This window comes from Rhea pennata, chromosome 2 (assembly GCF_028389875.1).
Source record: "Rhea pennata isolate bPtePen1 chromosome 2, bPtePen1.pri, whole genome shotgun sequence".
In the NCBI taxonomy this organism is placed as follows: domain Eukaryota; kingdom Metazoa; phylum Chordata; class Aves; order Rheiformes; family Rheidae; genus Rhea; species Rhea pennata.
Window position 1 is genome coordinate 124,806,310 of NC_084664.1, and position 19,011 is coordinate 124,825,320.

The following is a 19,011-nucleotide window of genomic DNA, read 5'->3' on the forward strand; positions in this document are numbered from 1 at the left end:
TTATAAACATTCCTTATAAGCAATATTGAAAGTATTGTTATTGGACTACCTTTACCTCATTCTGATGCCCTTGAATAGTACCAGTCCTCTACTAAGGCAAAATAGTACAATTCATATTGCTTAAGAAGGAAATGTCTTGACTCTTATGGGAAAACACAACCACCTAAATATGAGAAAAGATTCATAAATGCTCCCGAAGATCAGTATCTTGAAAGCCTGACCTTGAAATCCTAAGGGTACAGCTAGACAAAAATTCCTGCCTTCAGTTTTGCACAGTGCAGAAGACAAGCTTTTGGGATCTATTTTTCTCTTTTCTACCTTTCTGTTCCTGAATATGCTCTCAGCATACTGAGTACCTAACTTCTGTGTATTCGTTATTAAGGTGTGCAGTGCAGACAAATATGCCAGCAAGGAAAGAACTAAAGCAACTTGATCAGCAGAAAATCCCTTCTACTAAGTAGCAAGAGGAAACAAAGGGAAAAAAAAACATACTTCTTCAGAGCTCTAGTGGTGTGAACTGACATAATATGGGTGAGCAGCAACAAAGGCAAGTAAGTGCCTATTGCTTCATAAAAATGACATGTGGTAGGTTATAGAGATATTAAAAGTGATTAATGGCATCTTCACCCTCATCTTCCAAAGGAAAAAGCCAAGTTCACTGACTCTTTACTGTGTTGATGCGCTGTAAAAAATTCCCTCTGGACCTCAATTAATTGTTTAGAGTAAATCATAGAAATAGTTTGTGTGTGAGATGTTGATGGCTAAAGAAAAACAAAGCAGGAAGCTCTTCTCTCAGGCCAGGACAGAAGTGGGCTGCCAGGGAATAAAGAGGAAGCAAAGGGGCAAAACTGGGTGTCTATCTCATTTCATCTGCTATAATTGTTGTAATTAAAATACACTTGCCCATATGTATTTATGGAGCAAAAACTGTATCTTACAGCTAATTGTACCCTTCCTTATAATCCTCTTTCCCAAACTGAGAAACTTCACAATATGAGAGGAAAAAAAGAGTTGAAAATGAATGAAATTTTTGTTTCCAAAATTGGAATATGCTAACGGACTAAGAACTGAGATCGCTGACAGCAGAGTTCACTTGGGAGAGGTGCAGAAAGAAATAGTTCAGCGGAACTCTCAGCAGAAATGAGTGCATGCCTGAATTTGTGTGTGTATGCAACATAGAGATATACCTCTCTCTATGGTAAAGGATTTTTCCCATAGGACTTGCCTATTTTTGCTAGGTATTTCCTTACAGCCTTTTAGAGGAAGGGAAAGAAAAAGCCTCCAGACAAGGAGATGAAAACACTTGACAAGATCCTGGCTGGAGAAAGGCTGTTGATTACATATTCAGCATGACTTGGCTGTGTCCCATCTAGACAACTAATAACAAGGAAATATCACAGCACAGAAGGAGGAACCCTACAAAAAGCTGATATTTCTGCCGTAGGCCTTCTAGTAGGTTGTTTAGCAATACCGACAGCTGACAGACCAGTTCCAGTGGCCTCAACATTCATGTACAGTAAGATGAACAGTGATGTAGCAAACTGTAAAAAATTGCCATTTACATTTGCAGTATGTCCATGTTCTCTGGCTTCCTAGCCTCTCCTAACAAATCTACTGCCTGTGGGGATTCACCGAGTTATTCTGAGAGACCCAGCTCACTATCTACGTAGTTATTGCTAGGTTTCTTGGTTGTAGACACCACTGATCAGCTCAGAACTCTTGACCTATAGATCCCTCACACAGACTCACTCTCCTAAGCTCTATTACTTGGAGTGAAATGCCTTAATGCAAGCTTCTCCAGTTCTTGTTTCAAGATTATGTTTCTTTCAGATTTAGTGAAATGGGGACTTCAAGCTCTTACATGTCTCAGAGTAAGTTGGAAATCCGAAAATCTGCATGGAGCTGAAGCTGGGATATGTGAATGTACACTAATGAAATTGCATTTCTAAAAAAATCTGACCCCAAGGGTTAAGTTCTATTTGACTTAATTAGCTGAAGTTGGCTTTGGAATGTCAGTGGATAATGTGCCAGGAAAGTCTTTGCACTGCAAGTGTCATTAATAGATTATATACATAAGAGACATGATTTTTAAGCTTTAGGTCAAAAGGCTGCCTTTTCATTTTTCTTGGCACTTTCCAACTATTTTATCCATGGTGAAAGTGATAACACTTTATTTCATAAATATTCTGAAGACATTCCTAATGTCGACAAATAGGAATTATATTTATGCATATCTCACAGTGAGTATATAAGATAGTTTCATTGCATGAGTTATCATGACCCTAAATCTGCAGAGAAAAAGGATGTTTATAAAATTTTTTGAAAAATTTCCCTACATACAACAGCATATGATGTTGTCAATGAAGAGTGAACCTCAAAAGTCTCAGGTTAGATAAACAATGTTCAAGTCACTTCTAAAAAAAATCAACCTTTGGAACTACAAAAATTGCTTGGAAATCTTCCAGTATAAAGTCCTTCATAAGATTATTTGTTCTTCCTCCCTTTGGTAGACTGGAAACACCATCTAAATGAACACTTATTCTTTCATTGAATAGAACTGGAAGACACTTCAAATAATAATCCAATTCATTTTCTCCAACAAAAGCAGGATCACTAGTGTAACTCATGTTACTTTGTAACTTCCTGTTCTGAGGGAATCTAAGATGTCCATTTTGTTGGCCCTGCTCTAATTAACGTCTTTAACAGCAACCCAGGAATAATGTATTTCCAAAAAAAAATGGTAGATAACATAGACCTAGAGCGAGAGACAATAACTATGTCAGTCATATCAAACAGCCTGAATCTCCTGGTAAGTGGAGTGTGAGCAAAAAATATATGCTTTATATAGGGTCAATATTCAGTCACACAGGTGGACAAAGTGGGCAGATCATACCAACAGGAATATACTGTCCCTCTGGAAGCAATGGCTCTGAGAAGGACTTAGCGGAGATGAGGGGAGTCAGATAAACACAACCTCCCAATACCTTGTTGGGATCTGCTGAGGCCAAACACGGCTTCATGGACAATGAAGACTACCATAAGGAAGGGAATGAGAGGAAATGATATCAGCTCTTTAACATCTTGTCCATACTTTAAAACCGCTACTGAAATTTTGGTAAGTTGGAGCAGGTGCAGAGAAGAATTAGCAAAATGGCCAAAGGACCAAAAAGTGTGTTTTATAGTCACAGACTCTACAACTCAGGCTGTTCAGTTCAGCAATGGATTAAGGGCTGACTTGATCTAAGTCTATAAATACATATCCAGGAAACAGATATGGAGAAAAAGACAGATTTTCAGTCTCATAAGGGAAAGACCAAACAATATCAAATGACTAGAAATCATGGTTAGACTCATTCAAACTACAGTTTCAACAGCTACTGAGATTAAACCCTGCACAATTACCTGTGATGATATCCGTCACTAGAAATTTTGAAACTAAAACTCTTTTTGTTACCAAAGATACGTCTCATTTGAAACACGAGCATACTTTGGCATGTGATATGTATGAGAGCTAACAAGACGATTATATAAATCCCTCTGGCCATATAATTTTAAAATACTGCTACTTAAATTTCTTAAATACAAAATAAAACCATGAACCTTCTCCTAATGGAAGAAGTTGTAGGATATTTCTTACAATGGCATGCCTCTTTTAAAAGGCATGATAAACCTAGTAAATATTCCAATTGGTTGAAAAATCTTATATTCTTTCTAAAGATCTGGTAATTTAAATTTTCTGAAATTAAAATACACTGTGAGTTAACTTATCATATATTGACTAATTCCAAACAGAATTCTATACAAATTCACACATGCGAAATAAATTTTGAGTATACCAGTTGTCTTTCATTTCTGGTAATGTCTTAAATTTAAATCCAAATTTGCCTCTGCCACACATACATCTGCTATTAAATCACATACATTGCAAATTGTTTAGCCAGAAATATTTTATGTAAATAAGGTGACAGAAAGTACTATGAATGAGGGAAAAGCAAATCTCAGAACATTTTAAGTTTCTTGTTCTTTGATCTGTCATGTGGCTTTATATTTTTATTTGTTGAGACGCATAATTTGATACTCTTAGCCTAGTGCCATAATTCCCACATCACGAAGCCACCACACAACTTGCTGTGACTGCCTAATTCCACCTAAAAGTCAGCCAGGCCTCAAACAAAACTAGTACAGATCGTTTTGGAATTGCTTTGGCAGAGTCACCCAAGACAGCTTGCATAGTGCTTTTCTCTGCCATGACCAGCTGCATGCAGTCAGATTAGCTTCTAGTTTTCACAATTGTCATGTTGACTTAAACAAGAGAAAATTCCAGACCTTTACTTTTTGCTCAATGTGTATCTTTGCCTGTAGGAAAAGTGTGCTTTTTATCTTGACATAACTCAAACCTATAAAATATTTCTTTTCTTAGGCTCCAGAAAGGTACACATTTTCTTCACAAGATATTATTCAACAACCACAACATATACAAATTCTAGTTGTCTTGAAAAATAGAAAGTTAATGCTAGCAAAATTTGGATTGAGTAGATATTTGTATGATCATTTACTGGATCACTGGGGTGTTAAGGGTCCTTGGGTTAGTCTTGAGCCTTTAAAGTTTGGCAGGATGGAACCTCCACAAGATTTACTACAGCTTAATTATTGACCTAACATAATACTTAGACTATGTAGCACATGCTGATGGCTTGTTTGGTTTAATTAATTACTGGGTAAGCATTTTATTTTTGTACCTTTGAAGATTTCCTGCAGTTAATGTGCCTTGGTTAATTTTCATAGCATTGGACAGAAGTCTGTATGTCTTGCTCCGTGAATTTATTACAGGCGAAACCTGCAAAAGGAGGATAACATGTTAATACTTATAGCTGCTAGGAATCACACACTTCAGTTGTAACACAAGCTCTGTTCATACTGGATTTAGAATTTGTTTGCAAAACTAAACTCATCCATTCCTCTTTACCCTGCTGAATCACCTTGAGAACCAAGTTAATCCATTTCAAATTACCGTGCTTACAAATCAGCAAGTTACCATAGTTAAATAAATGGAAGAGAGTATACATTAATTTTTAAAGCTCCTGACTGCCCTATGTTCTGTTCATTGATAAAGTACCTGCCAATGTGTATCTACTTTTCCAGTGCCTTAAGACACTTGAGAAGGCTTATGGCAAACCTTCTAGCACATTAGCAAAAACACTTGTTTTTAAGTAGAAACTAAGCCCAAGTATTAAATAAATAACATGTTGCTGTTTTATTTTAATATACAATAGAATTTTGCTATTTACAGACTGGAGGATTCATAAAGGAATAGCACTCCCCTTCAGCAAAAAACCTGCTGTAACACCAGAAGTCTCTATACAAGCTTTATTGAGATGCATCATTTCTACTGATCATTGCACAATACGTGTATAAAATTGATAAGCAGCATCTCATTTAGCCATAAAAATTAAACGGAAGTGCTTTCCTTTTGTATTCCCTGTGGGAAATCTATAGAATCAACAGACTTACCTCTTTTCAAGTTAAGCATAGTTTGGCTGACCAAGTTTTTACTTCTCCAGCTTAAAGTTCTAATGGGTGGCTCAAATAGCAAGATATCCATCTCCACTAAATTCTGTAAGTTGTCAGGATGTTTTCTGAGACTACTTGTAATATTTTCATAGAATTGTCAGTTTTGCAGATAATTGTCCTAGCTTTTATATTTGGTGGTTCATTTATTTATTCTTTTGTAAAATGAAGTAATATTCAAATCATCTAGAAGCTATCACAAATCAGTCCATTTTGTCTTTAGGCAATTAAAACGTAACTACCAGTATCTCCTGTGTTAATCTAAACTTCTCATTTGTCTTCTTCCTTTGACAGGAATCAGTTCGTATCTGCTTTCCCTCTTCCGACTCGAGCAACTAATTAAGACGCAGGATCTCATAGGCGACTCCAGTCAGGAGAAAGTTTTGTTTATTTTCACAAATGCAGGAAATACTGGTGGCATGAGTTGTAGTATCATATTCCCTTAACCTGGATTAAAGGCCAGCTGCTGACCGGAGGGATGGGCTGCCTTCTCCTGCTGCTCTGCCTGTGCCGTCCTGCCCTTCACTCATGCTAGCACTCACCCTCCTGTCGCTGAGGGCAGCTGGGTGAAGGAACCCATCCGAGCAGTTATTAATCCCACCACCCAAAAGCATACCAAAAACCAGGCCCATTTTTGTATGGGTCGGTTGTGTTGTCTGGCTCCCCGCATAGTCCCCCCACGTAGTGTGATAGCTAATGCTATCGTGAGAAAGCAGCAGCACTGGGTGCTGCTACCCCGCAGCCAGCAAGCTACAACGTTACTGTGCGCGGTGGACTAAACCCACCAGGCAAGTGGCTTCCTGCCCAAGCCAGCATGTCAGCCCAAAAGGCTTTTCTCTAGACTTTCCTGCCTTTGGGCGCCAGCCCATCCGCTCCCCTTCCTCCCGATCTCTGTCCACCTGGCACAGCACCATGCTGGAAAGCGCGCAGCCAAAGCCCTGTTGCCTGCTTCACAGCTCTGCATTTTCACTTTGCTTTTGGAACAAGCATTCTTTGCTGTTTCTTATAGCCATTTTATTACAACAGTGGCAACTAAGCATATCTGTTTTGAGGATAATGAATGCAGTTGGAGTCTTCATTTGAGAACTTCTGAAAGGTCAAAAACAACCTTATTAGGGAAACTCTGGTGACTTGCACAGGCACCAGTACCGTGAACAATGAATACGTATGGGGAGCATTATTTCATGCACAGCTGGGCATCAGAGGTCAAAAAATGAAAAAAAAAGTGAAAGCTGGGGCACTTATAGACTCCAGGGAATGGAGGTGGGGGAAAGAAAGTGAAAGAACCTTCCCTCCAACAAGCTCAAAGTGGAGATAGGAAAATGGAGATAGAAATCAAGGAATCTGAAATACGTGCATCTCCAATATACTGCCACAAAATGAAATGTAACCTTTGCTTCTCTAATGCAGAACAGGTCAGCACAGTGGCACATACAGTGTCTGGCTGATGACTCACTGTGTCAGTTAATCAGAAAAGGTTGTGAATTTAAAGCACTGGCTTTAAGGCTGTCAAGACTGTGAAGGTCTGGATAAGTTTAAATAAAAAGTTGCCAGTATTTGGGAACTTAACAAATTACCTCATAGTTATTATTACGCTATAAAGTGCTTGTAATATTACAGTCCTCTAATTCTTACCTTTTTCTTATGCAGGAAAGAAATACTGTCATCGTTTTTCCACTCTTCCACGATTCAGTCTTTTTTTACTGTAATAAGTAAAGCGATAAAAGTTTTAATAATTTATAAGAAATAAATTTAATTATATCTTTAAAAGGAAAAAATAAATAGCTTTCATTTATATATATATATGAGATTTCTAGGAACATATCCCAACACAATGAGAAAGATATTCATAGAGTAATGGATTTAGACCTTTTCCATAAGTCTTACTGGGAACATTGCCTCTAATTCTACCATGGCAGGGTTACATCAAAGGATATAGTTGATGAAGTTTTCTTAATTTCTCAACAGTTCTCTTTCTTGTTCTTGAAAACTTTCTTCAGAAGGTTATACTGATAGTGTATAATATCTATAGAGAGCAGAAGCTTTTTAAACCTGCTTCTTCAGGTACAAAGCAGAAATTAAATAAGATCTATTTAGATTCCTGCCAGTATGCTCAGTTATACTCGCTCTAATGAAACAAAAAACAAACCAATGTACTTTAAGGTTTTCAGGATGCAAATTGTGAAAACCAATACATCTTCTGGGATTTTGTCTTGAAAATATAAGTTCAGAATTGGGACTGAACACTCAATGTACAAAAAAATGATTAGAGAGCTGAAAAATATTATTACTGTTCTATTACTTAAATGTGTTTTGGCTCTCCTTCTTTAAAAGATTGGTTCTCTCTACCTTTTAATAATGTACTTTTTCCTGACTAGTTTTCAGTTTTTAGCTATGATGTAATAGTTAGGATAATCAGACTGAAGGTTTTCTTTATGATTCTCACTGGCTAATATTGAACCATTTTGCTCTCCACTAACATCACATGAAGTTACAGACAGCTAATGAAGACTAGACCTTCTTCTATGGACGTGCTCAATACTCAGGCATGCATATCTGTTTGGTCCAAGAGACAAAGAATTAAGAACACACTCTCAAACACAACTTATCTGTCCCAATGGTCACGTAAGTCTGCCTTTGACCGCAACATAGGAGCCAGCTACACTTTGCTGACCTTTTGAGAGAAATATCTCCTAGGTGACTAACATCACGGAAGGGTGAGTGCAGCATGTCTCTACCAACAAGAGTTGTTTGAATGCACAGTAGTGTTACAAGCAATTTATTCCCCAGTAAAATCTGTGATATAACAAAAGGGCAAGAGTCACAAGTGTGATTTCTGTTCTCTTGTGATGCTGTTTTTCACTTACTGTATTAGCTAGACCAAGTCTCAAGCACACGATACAATGAAGAATTAGCCATCATCTACACCTACAATCTGAGAGGATCTGAAGAACTTCTAACTGAAAGACGTGTAATCAAATTGTTCTCTCAATTTTGAAACATGCATAAGGTCTTACTAAGGTTTGTGACAGTTGCTGTAGTTACTCTGAGGGAAGGGTCATAATGCAAAGGCCAGATTTTTATCATCAGGAATGTGAGTGTAAATCCCAATGAAAGGGTGACAGCATGTAACTACCAAAGAACAGATTTTGGCCCTAAACTTGCTATAAAAAAGAATATTTTTTTCTATTATTGTTGTTGTTATGGGAAACAAATTGGGCAAATGACTTTTGGAAGGAAGGTATTTTGTAATGGCCAAGAAATGTAATAGCAGAGAAAATAATGGGAATGAATTATCAAGATGAAAACAAGCTAATGAATAAAAAGTGGTTAGAACAGCAAATGAAACAAAGGAAAATATCTACAAAAACAACTCTCAGATCTTCCATGTTCACAATCAATAAGCTGACTGCACATGTACAACAAAAACTCATTTTTACCCTGTTTAAAATATCTGAGGGATACATTCATTTGTTACCTTTTCTTTCTTGCTCATCACTCCCTGAAGAAGTTAATTTCACATTCACATGATAAGTTGAAATCATTTATAATACTGAATGGAGTGAAACATAGGCTTTAGGAACCTACTTATCTACACATCCAAAAGAGTAAAAATGTGCTGGTTCAGCGTAGTGATGGTGAAATAAGTCATTGGATGACATACAGAGGAATGATTCCAGTACCATGGGAATCAATGGGAATCTTTCCATTTACTTCAGTAGGCATTGAACTAGCTATTGCAGAGCAGAAAAAGACACATGGAGATGGTAGCTACTATTGTCAAAGTTTCCAGATCTCTGTTTTCCACATTTGTGAACATATGAAAATACAATACGTTCCAGTAGGTACACAGAGGACTTCATTTATGACTTAACATTAGAAAGGATACGATTCCATAATTTTGTTCTAGTGAAAACTGATCCATTATTTTCTTTAAATGCTGCTGTGTTTAAAGAAATTGCAGGAGCAAGTTTCTATGCACCAATGAGTATCTAGATACTGTATGCACCCTTATCCAGCAACCTTGTCACAATGCTTTTCCAACCTGAGGACTGAGGATTTAGAGTTAACAGTGTCACACAATGAGAAAGGCTTACAGCATACCATAATGCCAGACTCGTATTTACAGTTCTGCTTTTGAACAGCAGGTATTTAGTACTGCCAGTCTGCCTATTTTGGGGGAAACTGGGGGGGGGGGGAGAGGGGAGGGGGATGTAGGGATGTGTGTGAAAGCAAGAGATATCCCTGCTATAAATACCTAATAAAACATAGGAGGACATACTATGTGTGGAGATATTTCCACAGCTGGGACATGTTGGTGATAGAGAATCACTCCAAAAGTGGCAGTATCTGGCTATTATTCATGTCCTGGGGCTGCAATGATCTTATCTGAGCTCACAGAAGAAACACAATTGCAAAACCTCCAAGATCCAGGGAACTGCAGGGAGGGTTGTGTGTGATTCACTGGAAAGGCAAGAGCTCGATCTCTGAGTCAGTCCTGAACTTACGCACTCAGCTTGATGCCAGAAGGGAGGTCTTTCAGGCAAGACAAAAACCCTGGACGCACATCCTTCTACAGATTTAGCAAGAGACGTTATTCATGACTTCCTTAAACCAGTTCTGTATAAAGACTGTTGATAAACAGCAGCTTCCCATTGCACCCAGAAATAACTTAATTCTACTGGAGAATGTAGAACTTTCTGTGCATATAGCACTTTTGCATTTCTGGGGTTTAAATATTCTATACGTATAAGTTGCAGAAACAAGATGATTGTTTGCAATTGTAATTCACTGAAGACAGAACAGTTTAAAAATATTTCTGAAAAATATTTTGATTCTTAACTTTGCAAATGCCAATAAATGGACAGGAGAATCCAGTTCCAGTTATCCAATCCCTTATTGCTGGACCATCTATGTGATTGCAGAGCAATCTGACCAACCACATTTTATGTAACAGTTCTCAATTCTTTTATGGCCTTACATTTCTCATTGCCTTTAGTAGTCTGTGTAAGGAGCAAGTATTTCTGAATAGGGAGAAATTCTAATATTTCTCAGAACGACATCTCTATTATTGACACTTAAGGGAGTTCCAGCATGCACAAAGCTCTCCCACTGTCTGACACTGTTATCATGAAGTCTAGCCTTGTTCATAATAGAAATAATCAGAAGATGAGCAGTAAAAGGGGACCAAATGCCAGCAACTTGTGAATACCAGTGACTTCACCACTCATGTGGCAGCTTTAGCATAAACAGTGGAAATGGCTGTTGTTTAAAAAGTCAGTGGATCAATCTATGCAAATCAGAAAAACATCTATTTCTATTTGACAAACATTTAAGATGGTTAAAACTGATCTCTCATGTTTCTAGATTTTCATAACGCAGTGAGATTATCACAGGAGGCTAATTTCTAAAGGATTTGTTTCACATGCTGCTAAAGACTCCTTGTTAAAAGACCTTTTATCTTCAATATGCTGGACATGGAAAGGGTAATTCAGTACCATAAGGATAAAATGTCAGTCCCCCCTATTCCCCTCAGTTCTGGGGGAAACAGTAAAGAAAACTTCTTGGTGTCATCTTTTTGAAAAGTGTGAAATGCTGCTTTTACCAATCATGAGCCAAAAACTTAAACTTAAAACTGAACTCTCTCTCTCTCTCGCCAGAAATATATATATATATATATATATATATATATATATATATATATATTTCCCCATAGACAATAGATTCTGCTCATTGAATTTTTCATCATGGTTTTAATGGATATAACTGAAATATTGCCATATTATTTGATCATTCTTTTGGAAAAGTATATTGGCCTGACACATTATTTTGCTACATTGTAAAAACACACTGGATATAGAATTAAAGTCTGCTTCCGAGACCTTTAGCTACCTAGTGACAAAACTGGACACAACCCTTACATTTAAAAAGAACAAAGGGCAAACGCTACTTTTTAGATTATAGGTAGAAACCTCAACTCAAAATTTAACTCTTAAGGGAAGTAAATAAAAGCAAAACAAAGCCTAGGTGGTGGGCAGGAAAAATATCATAAACACTCTTAAAAAAAAAAAAAATCAGCTCTGACACAGCAATCCACTTTACATTCAAATTGCAATTATTCCTACCTCGACTTTATAGAAAGGTTTGTTTTTGTAAGTGTACTAATACTGTATAGAACTTTACTTTGAGGATATTACCATTATTATTCCAATGGAAATAATCTCTCAGGAAGGTGGAAGTAAAGATAATAGATCTGAGAAATAGCAAAAAGGTGACAGATCCTTCTTGAAATAGACTGAGCCTGACAGGTACTTATTCCTCAAAAAAGACCCTTTTATATGAACTGTTACAGTTCTTATGACTTTAAAGTATTCTTAACAGTGTCTCTGCTATGCAATTGCAGAAGAAACAAATACTTTGCATTCAAAAGGCTATCTATCTCAGTTTAGGTATTTGGGGTACATTGACTAGCCCAAGATAGTCTTAAAATGTAAGATGATCCTCAAAATACATGAAGAGGGGAACTGGAGCAGGAAATTTCTTTAGATGTGACTTGATGAGGATTAATGAGCCCTCGATTACGTATATGCTTTTCTTAGTTGATAAAATGCTGGCATCTCCCTTTGCCTCCCTGTTCTAGTAGATTTGGTTTTTCAGCAGCCAAATAAAGTTTGCTGTTCATTGAGAAACATGAAGTGTAGACAAGCTTGCTTGAGAGAGAAAAATAACCTAGTGGTTTAAAAACGGATTTTTCCTATATTTCAGCACTTAAAATAACAAAGTCACTGAGACTTGAAAACTGAACACAAAGAACAATGTCACTACAGTTAATGAGCCAAAAAGCAAGATGATCTTAATTTAAATACCTAAGGAACAGTTTGGAAAGCTGAAATAGGCACGGAAGACTACTGATACGGAGAACACACAGTTTTGTTTGAAGAAGACAGAAAGAAAAAGAATTATAAGCACCAAGTCTCTTGTACTGTATTGTTAAATTGTTGTTATGTTTTGGGGTGTTTTTCTGGATAAAGGTGGCACCATTCCATAGACACAGCAGAGCTCTGCCTTCTGTTAAGGGTTACAGGACCACTGAAGTTTGAACTTGTTCAAGCAGATCTGTCATGCTTTTAATTCCCCCTACCTTTCTTTTTTTTTTTTTTTTTCTTGTGCAGCGGATTGAAATGTGACCAAATAGCAGTAGGACTGTGAATGGAAAAGTTAATTCTTACATGATATTTTTCTCAATGCTTTGGGGAAAAATAATACATATAAATACATGTGCCTATGTCTGAATCAAGACATGAAAAAAAAATAAGGCAAATTCACAAGAAGTTCTTTTTTTTTTTTTTTTGAAATTGAAAACATACTTAAAAACTCTCCTATGTATTTGTTTTGTTTAGACTAATTCAGACTTCTGCTTTATGTTACCACAATAGACACTGAACATTTACAACATGTTTGCTGAGGTTAAAGGAATTATGGGATGAATTTGTATCTATTACAATATTATCCTTAAGCAACACTGCTGCACTCTGGGCAGTTGGGATTTATTTTTAGCAGACAAAAAAGTGACTTGTCAGTCTAGTCAAAGACATTTTACATTCTCAATACATTATATAATACGGAATACTAAAAAAGTTATGTTCCCTTAAAAAAAAAAAAAAAAAAAAAGTTCTATTTTGTTGAAACCCTATGTTATCATGTTGCATAGCAGGGTTAAAGATGGAGGCAAAAATATATATGGATTGGTTATGTTCTATAGATTGCATAGTCTCTCCTGTATCTGTGTAATTTGTTATAACAATAGTTTTCCTTATCAGGAACAGAAGAAAAGATAATTTCTGAGCTTAAACATTTCCAAAAGAGTGAAAACTTACTTAAATATTCTAACACTAAGGGATTAATTTCTGTTGTTGCCCCCTCCCCTTCGCAACACACACAGAGAACAAGAATTCACTTCCTTATTAAAACATGGTAGTGGAACTAGTTTTTTACTAACACAAGATTTTTCCATGTCCTACTCACAAAGTCTAAATTACATTAGGGTCAAGCTTCAGCTGTATTAACTCTCCTCTTCCAAGAGGATTTTTTTCAATACATATCTTTTGAGTTTCTCCAGCAATATGGAGAAATATGAAAGCTCATAATTGAAAAAGCAACTTTAGATCTTAAAAAAAAAACTTTTAAAAACTCAACTTTTACATTGTATATTGCTACATTTTCCTGTAGCCTAAAGGCTGAAAGATTGGCATCAGCATTCTTCCTTAATATTATGTTTTACAAGATAGCATGATACCAAGATGACAGTAAAACTCAAGGCCTCAGTTCATGATTTTTGGCATTTTATGCTGTGCTAACTGAAGAAGTTAATTCTTCCAGCTGTTCAACCTTCTGTGATCCAAGGTTGCTGTCACTGTAACAGAGAAAGCAGATGAGAGGTATGTCCCAATGAGAGAGCTCTCCACTGCCTCTTGTTATTAGCCTGGCATATTAACTACCATTTTAAAATGGCTGATTCACTTTAAATCTACACGCAAAGCTACGGATTGGAATAGCTGTGAGGAATTGCTACAGAGCACATTTGCATTCGTATTTGCAATGAGACCTCTAACCACCTGGAATAGCGCTGAAGAAACAGCTGGAAGGGGTAATTTTGAAATCATCCCATTCAGAAGTGGAGGACTCATTCTCTTGTGGAGGTACTAAGACATGTTCGATTGCTATACGGTCAAAGCTCTCATGGCTGAAAGAGCACCATGAAAGAAAGAAGAGAGTTCCTTGCAGAAGGAGGTCACATGTACATCTTTTCTATATGTACATGTTACTTGCATAATATGCTGGACAGCAGTTGACCTCAGAGCAAAACAGAGGATTTTCTTGGTCTCACTCTCTTTAACCTCTTACATACCAAACAACCTTCTCACTAAAAGAAGTGATTCAATTATTTAAAATGTTGTTTTCAGATAACTACTGGAGGCTGGTAGAATTGACATGTGCCTAATTAAATGCTAAGCATTGAATAAATTAAATGATGGCGCCATTCATAATGTTCTTAATTTTAGACAGCAGGGAGCTTTTTAAGAGGGTAGGTATAAGTAACTCAATCAGGTGGAAATCAGACAGGCTTCCTGGGAAATGGAACTACCTAGAAGAATGATTAAACTAGGGTCACTTTGGATTTTGTTTGTTTTAAGTTAATGAATTTCAGCTCTGGCCTTTATCTTGAGAGAGAATATAATTTAAAAATAGCTTTATAATGACAATACATGCATCAACGAGACACACATTAAACTAAAGTTGAATTGTTTTAATTAGGAGCTCTTAAATTGCAGGGATATACAAGAACCACCACTGCTGAGAACCAAAAATGAAGTTACAGGAGGAACTTCAAAGCAACCTGAAGATGAGGGAAGGAAACACTGCCAGTGCTGATAAAGAGCAGTAAGGAACTCCAGGGAAACAACACTGCTGCCTGGAAAAGCTGCAAAGAAGGGATTCATGGCTCCAGACTATGAGCCATAGTCCTTTGAAAGAGATCTATTTCTTGAGTCACAAAGTTCAGTTAAAGTGGTCTCAAACTTCTGAGAAGGGCAATAAAAATGTTATCACATCTGCTTTACACGCTGAAGGTCCTGGGTTCAAGCCCCAGTGGAACCAGCACCAGGAAATCTTTGGGAGGTTGGACTAGATGATCTCCAGAGGTCGCTTCCAGCCTTACTGATTCTGTGATCTGTGATCTGTATAACTAAAAATAAAGCCCAAACTCAGAAAAAAACTTGCAGTTTTAGCTAATATGGCTTAAGCAGTAGTCTTCAACACTGTGTTTAGTTGGGCTGCATTGAAAACACTGATACTGAAAGAGTTTTCTTAAATATGTCCGGAGCAACACACCTAGACTGACCAATAACAGGAAAGAGACCATCACATATGAATATATTTTGGAGAAATGTTTGTCCTGTTTGTCCTGGATGAATTTTTTAAAGGCAAGTTAGGAACACCTACGTACATATTACTAGCTGGAATGGAGGATTGCTTTCATACCCTATTTTTTATGAATGCCTAGGCCACTCAGAGCCATTAAGAACTCAAGCTCATGACAAAAATCAAGAATAAAACTTAAATTCAAGGCAAAAACTTATATTTCAGCTTGAGTTCATTAACTGTTTTAAGTAAAAAAGCAACTGTCTTTAAGCAAGGGAAATATGAAAGATTGTAATCAAGTTGAAAGATGACAACAAATCAATAAAATCAGTGGATATCATTGAAGGAAGGCTGCCACTCAGAAAGACCTAGACAAGCTGAAGAAATGGGCCAGAACAACCTTATGAAATTCAACAAGCACCAAGTCCTGCACCTAGGAAGAGAAAAGCCTATAAATGATAAAGGCTGTGCTGAACTGACTGGGGGGCAGCTCTGCTGAGAACAACCTGGGGGTCATGCTAGACAGCAAGCTGAACCTGAGCCCACAGTATGCCCTGACAGTCAAGAAGGCCAACAGCATCTGGACTGTATCAACAGCAGCATAGCCATTGCATTGAGGGAAGTGATTATCCCCCTTTGCTCAGCACTTGTTAGGTGGCATCTAGACTACTATGTCCAGTTTGGGGTCTCACAGTAGAACAAAGACAGTGATAAATTGGAACAAGTTCAACAGAGAGCTGGCAAGATGGTTGGAGCACATGGCCTGTGAGGAGAGGCTGAGGCACTTGGGCTTGTTCACCCTGGAGAAGAGATGGTTTCAGGAGAGACCTAACAGCAGCCATCCAGGACCTACAAAGAGGTCATCAAAGACACACTCAGGCTCTTTGCAGCGCTGTATGGCAGGAAGGCAAGAGATAAGGGACATAAGCAGAAATAAATAAAAAAGTCAAAATGAGTATAAGGAGAAACTTCTTCCCTGTGAGAACAGTCAAGTACTGGAAGAGGCTGCCCCAGAGGTTGTGTAGCCTATGTCTTTGGGGGTCTTTAAGGTCTCACTGGATAAAGCCCTGAGCAACCTGACCTGATCTCATAGTTGAGCCTGCTTTTGAGCAGGAGGTTGGATGAGAGACCTCCTGAAGTCCCTTACAACCAGAATTTTCTTATTTCAAGAATCATCTTGAATGATGATTTTCTTTATCATTCTGTGGCTATATTAAATAAATTTAACACTTTTGTGAGGAGTCTGGTTCAGAGCACACAAAACTAAAGTCTTCTCTCTACAGGAATTCTGTGACAAAGGCGGCAGAGGAGCAAATTTCTTTATTCTTGACTGAGGGATAAAGAAATGACTTGAGCATCCTTATTGAGATTATTTGGGAGAACATAATGTTAATCATGTGATTGTGCATTGTGGGGTTGAAGAAGTGGCTTGATTAAAATAAGAACTAAATTAAAATGAAATGTGAGGTTAAAGAATAGCTGGTTCTTTCCCTGCACTGCGCAATCAGTTCTTTCCACTGTCTCTGCACATTGTGGTGTTTCTCATAATAAAGCTTCATCAAGTACAATTTGCGGTGGAATAACAAATGGAGACATCCTAGAGTAAAATCGGTACTTCTGCAGCTGGCACTCAGGGCAAGAGAAAGGTTCATACCTAGGTCTTCTCCTCTCAAGAGTGCAACAACTGAAGAACAGGACAGCCTCTCCTTTAAAGGCATAGATCCTTCCTTCTCCAAAACTATTTCACAGGGAGACTGCCCAAGTATTTTGAAGAGCACATTCCAAGGATGGGGAATAGCACCCTCATTAGCAGAAAAATAGACCTGAAGACATGAGAAGGCAAGGCTTTATATTTCGTGACTGCCACTGGCTGTCCATTTCTCACTAAAAATCCAGTTTAATAATTTTGATTTAGGAAAGATGAATGTCTATAGCAAGGAAAATAAACATGAGCTATGGAAAATATTTTTGGTTAAAATGGAAAGGCTGCAGCCAAGATATTTCCCACTTAACCTTCATCAAGGAAAAGGTCAAAAAAGGCCAATATGTTTAAGCAGAGCACAGAGCGGAATAGAATAAAATTTCCTATGAGAAAGATTAAGCTCACATTCTTTCGGCTTTTGTTAGAACTTTAGAACATCACTTTACACTTGCATTTGAAATGGTTTCCTGACAGCACTGGAAACAAGGTTTTAAAGCAGGAAGACTAAAAGATAAAAGCATAAACGAAAAACAGTTCATGTACTGCATACAAAATAGGGAAGAATGGGAGGAACACATGAGAGACAGCAAGGGAGAAATAATACCTTTAGACTTAGCAAATTATATAATACAGGGTGCCCAAGGCAATCTTCTATCCCATGTACTTATACCCCATATACTTCCATGTGCACATACTTTAAGCTGAACCATTCCCAGGGTATATGTGGCTTTAACCACAGTAAAATAATTTTGTTTTACATGAGGCTTCTAAGGAAGTGAGAATTTTCTTCCAGCTCTACAAAGAAAGTAAGCCAGAAATGAAGCTCTCCAGTTATGTCAATTCCAAACTGCTGAGCACACAGATCAGCCTCCGCTTTTACACTACTCACTCCTCGTATCCATTACAGCAACTAAAAGGTAGACATTGGCCAGTAAAATATGGTATCTAGTAAATGCCATGATTCTTGGAAGTGCTTGATTATGCCATAGTGTGCTCAGAATTTCTCCTGGAAAAGAGAAGTACACCTCTGAGCAGACTGATATGTGGATGGATCAATAGATCTGTGCAAGAAGCACACTGACATGCCACTTAGGGAGAGAATATATTTTCTTTCTATCCTCTACCTGTCAAATCTGGTCTACATTCCTTAGGTAGATCTATCAACCATGATTCAGACTCCTACTTCATTTCTTTTAGAAGTTCCCTGTCCACCCAGACTCACTTGTGATGCCTGTATCTATGGTGTCAGAATAGCAGTTTACTGCCCACCTGAATTTTCATCCTCAGTTGTACAGTAACTTTGCTCCTATGGAGGGTAGTGTCGATGATTCATGATGAAGCAAGGCAAAGAGCTTCTTCAAACATGTTCATGGCCCCACACAGAGCTTTGAAGATAAGGGCAGAGACCTGGGCTCCTCGTTTCACACCAGCTGTGATTCAGCAAGGTATCTGGAACAGTGGAGTGAGGCATTCCTGGAGATCTGCACTGCCCTGTGCTAGGCTCCTATCCAAACTCACTGCAATACTTTTTCTAAAGATGAGTTGTTTCACAGTAAGATATGACTTCAAAAAAAAAAAAAAAAAAAAAAAAAAAAGGAAAAGAAAGAAAAAATGAAAGAAAAAAGCCCCAGACCCATAAAGATATGAACTGAACCAATTCCAAACTGAAAAACCCAGCACATTCTTTTATTGCAGGAGCGGGGGAAAGTGTCAGTTTTTTGGCCAGCTGTAGCTAGCTGGCTACGGAAAAGACTGAATATTTCAAACAGCTACCAAATTCAACACACTTGTGCTATACGTGTCTGTGTCTTTCCTCCACT

General features: G+C 37.6%; 1 protein-coding gene across 7 annotated transcripts in view; it reads right to left on the reverse strand.

Moving 5' to 3' along the window:
* The window catches only part of SULF1 (sulfatase 1), a 125,271-nt gene that overhangs the window by 95,244 nt on the left and 11,016 nt on the right, over positions 1-19,011 (reverse strand). For all 7 annotated transcript variants that reach the window (XM_062570301.1, XM_062570300.1, XM_062570298.1 and 4 more), the window contains 2 exons: positions 7,204-7,271; positions 4,740-4,837 (listed from right to left, as the gene is read on the reverse strand). The gene's annotated coding sequence lies outside the window, so the exon portion shown is untranslated. The remainder of the gene's footprint in view (positions 1-4,739; positions 4,838-7,203; positions 7,272-19,011) is intronic.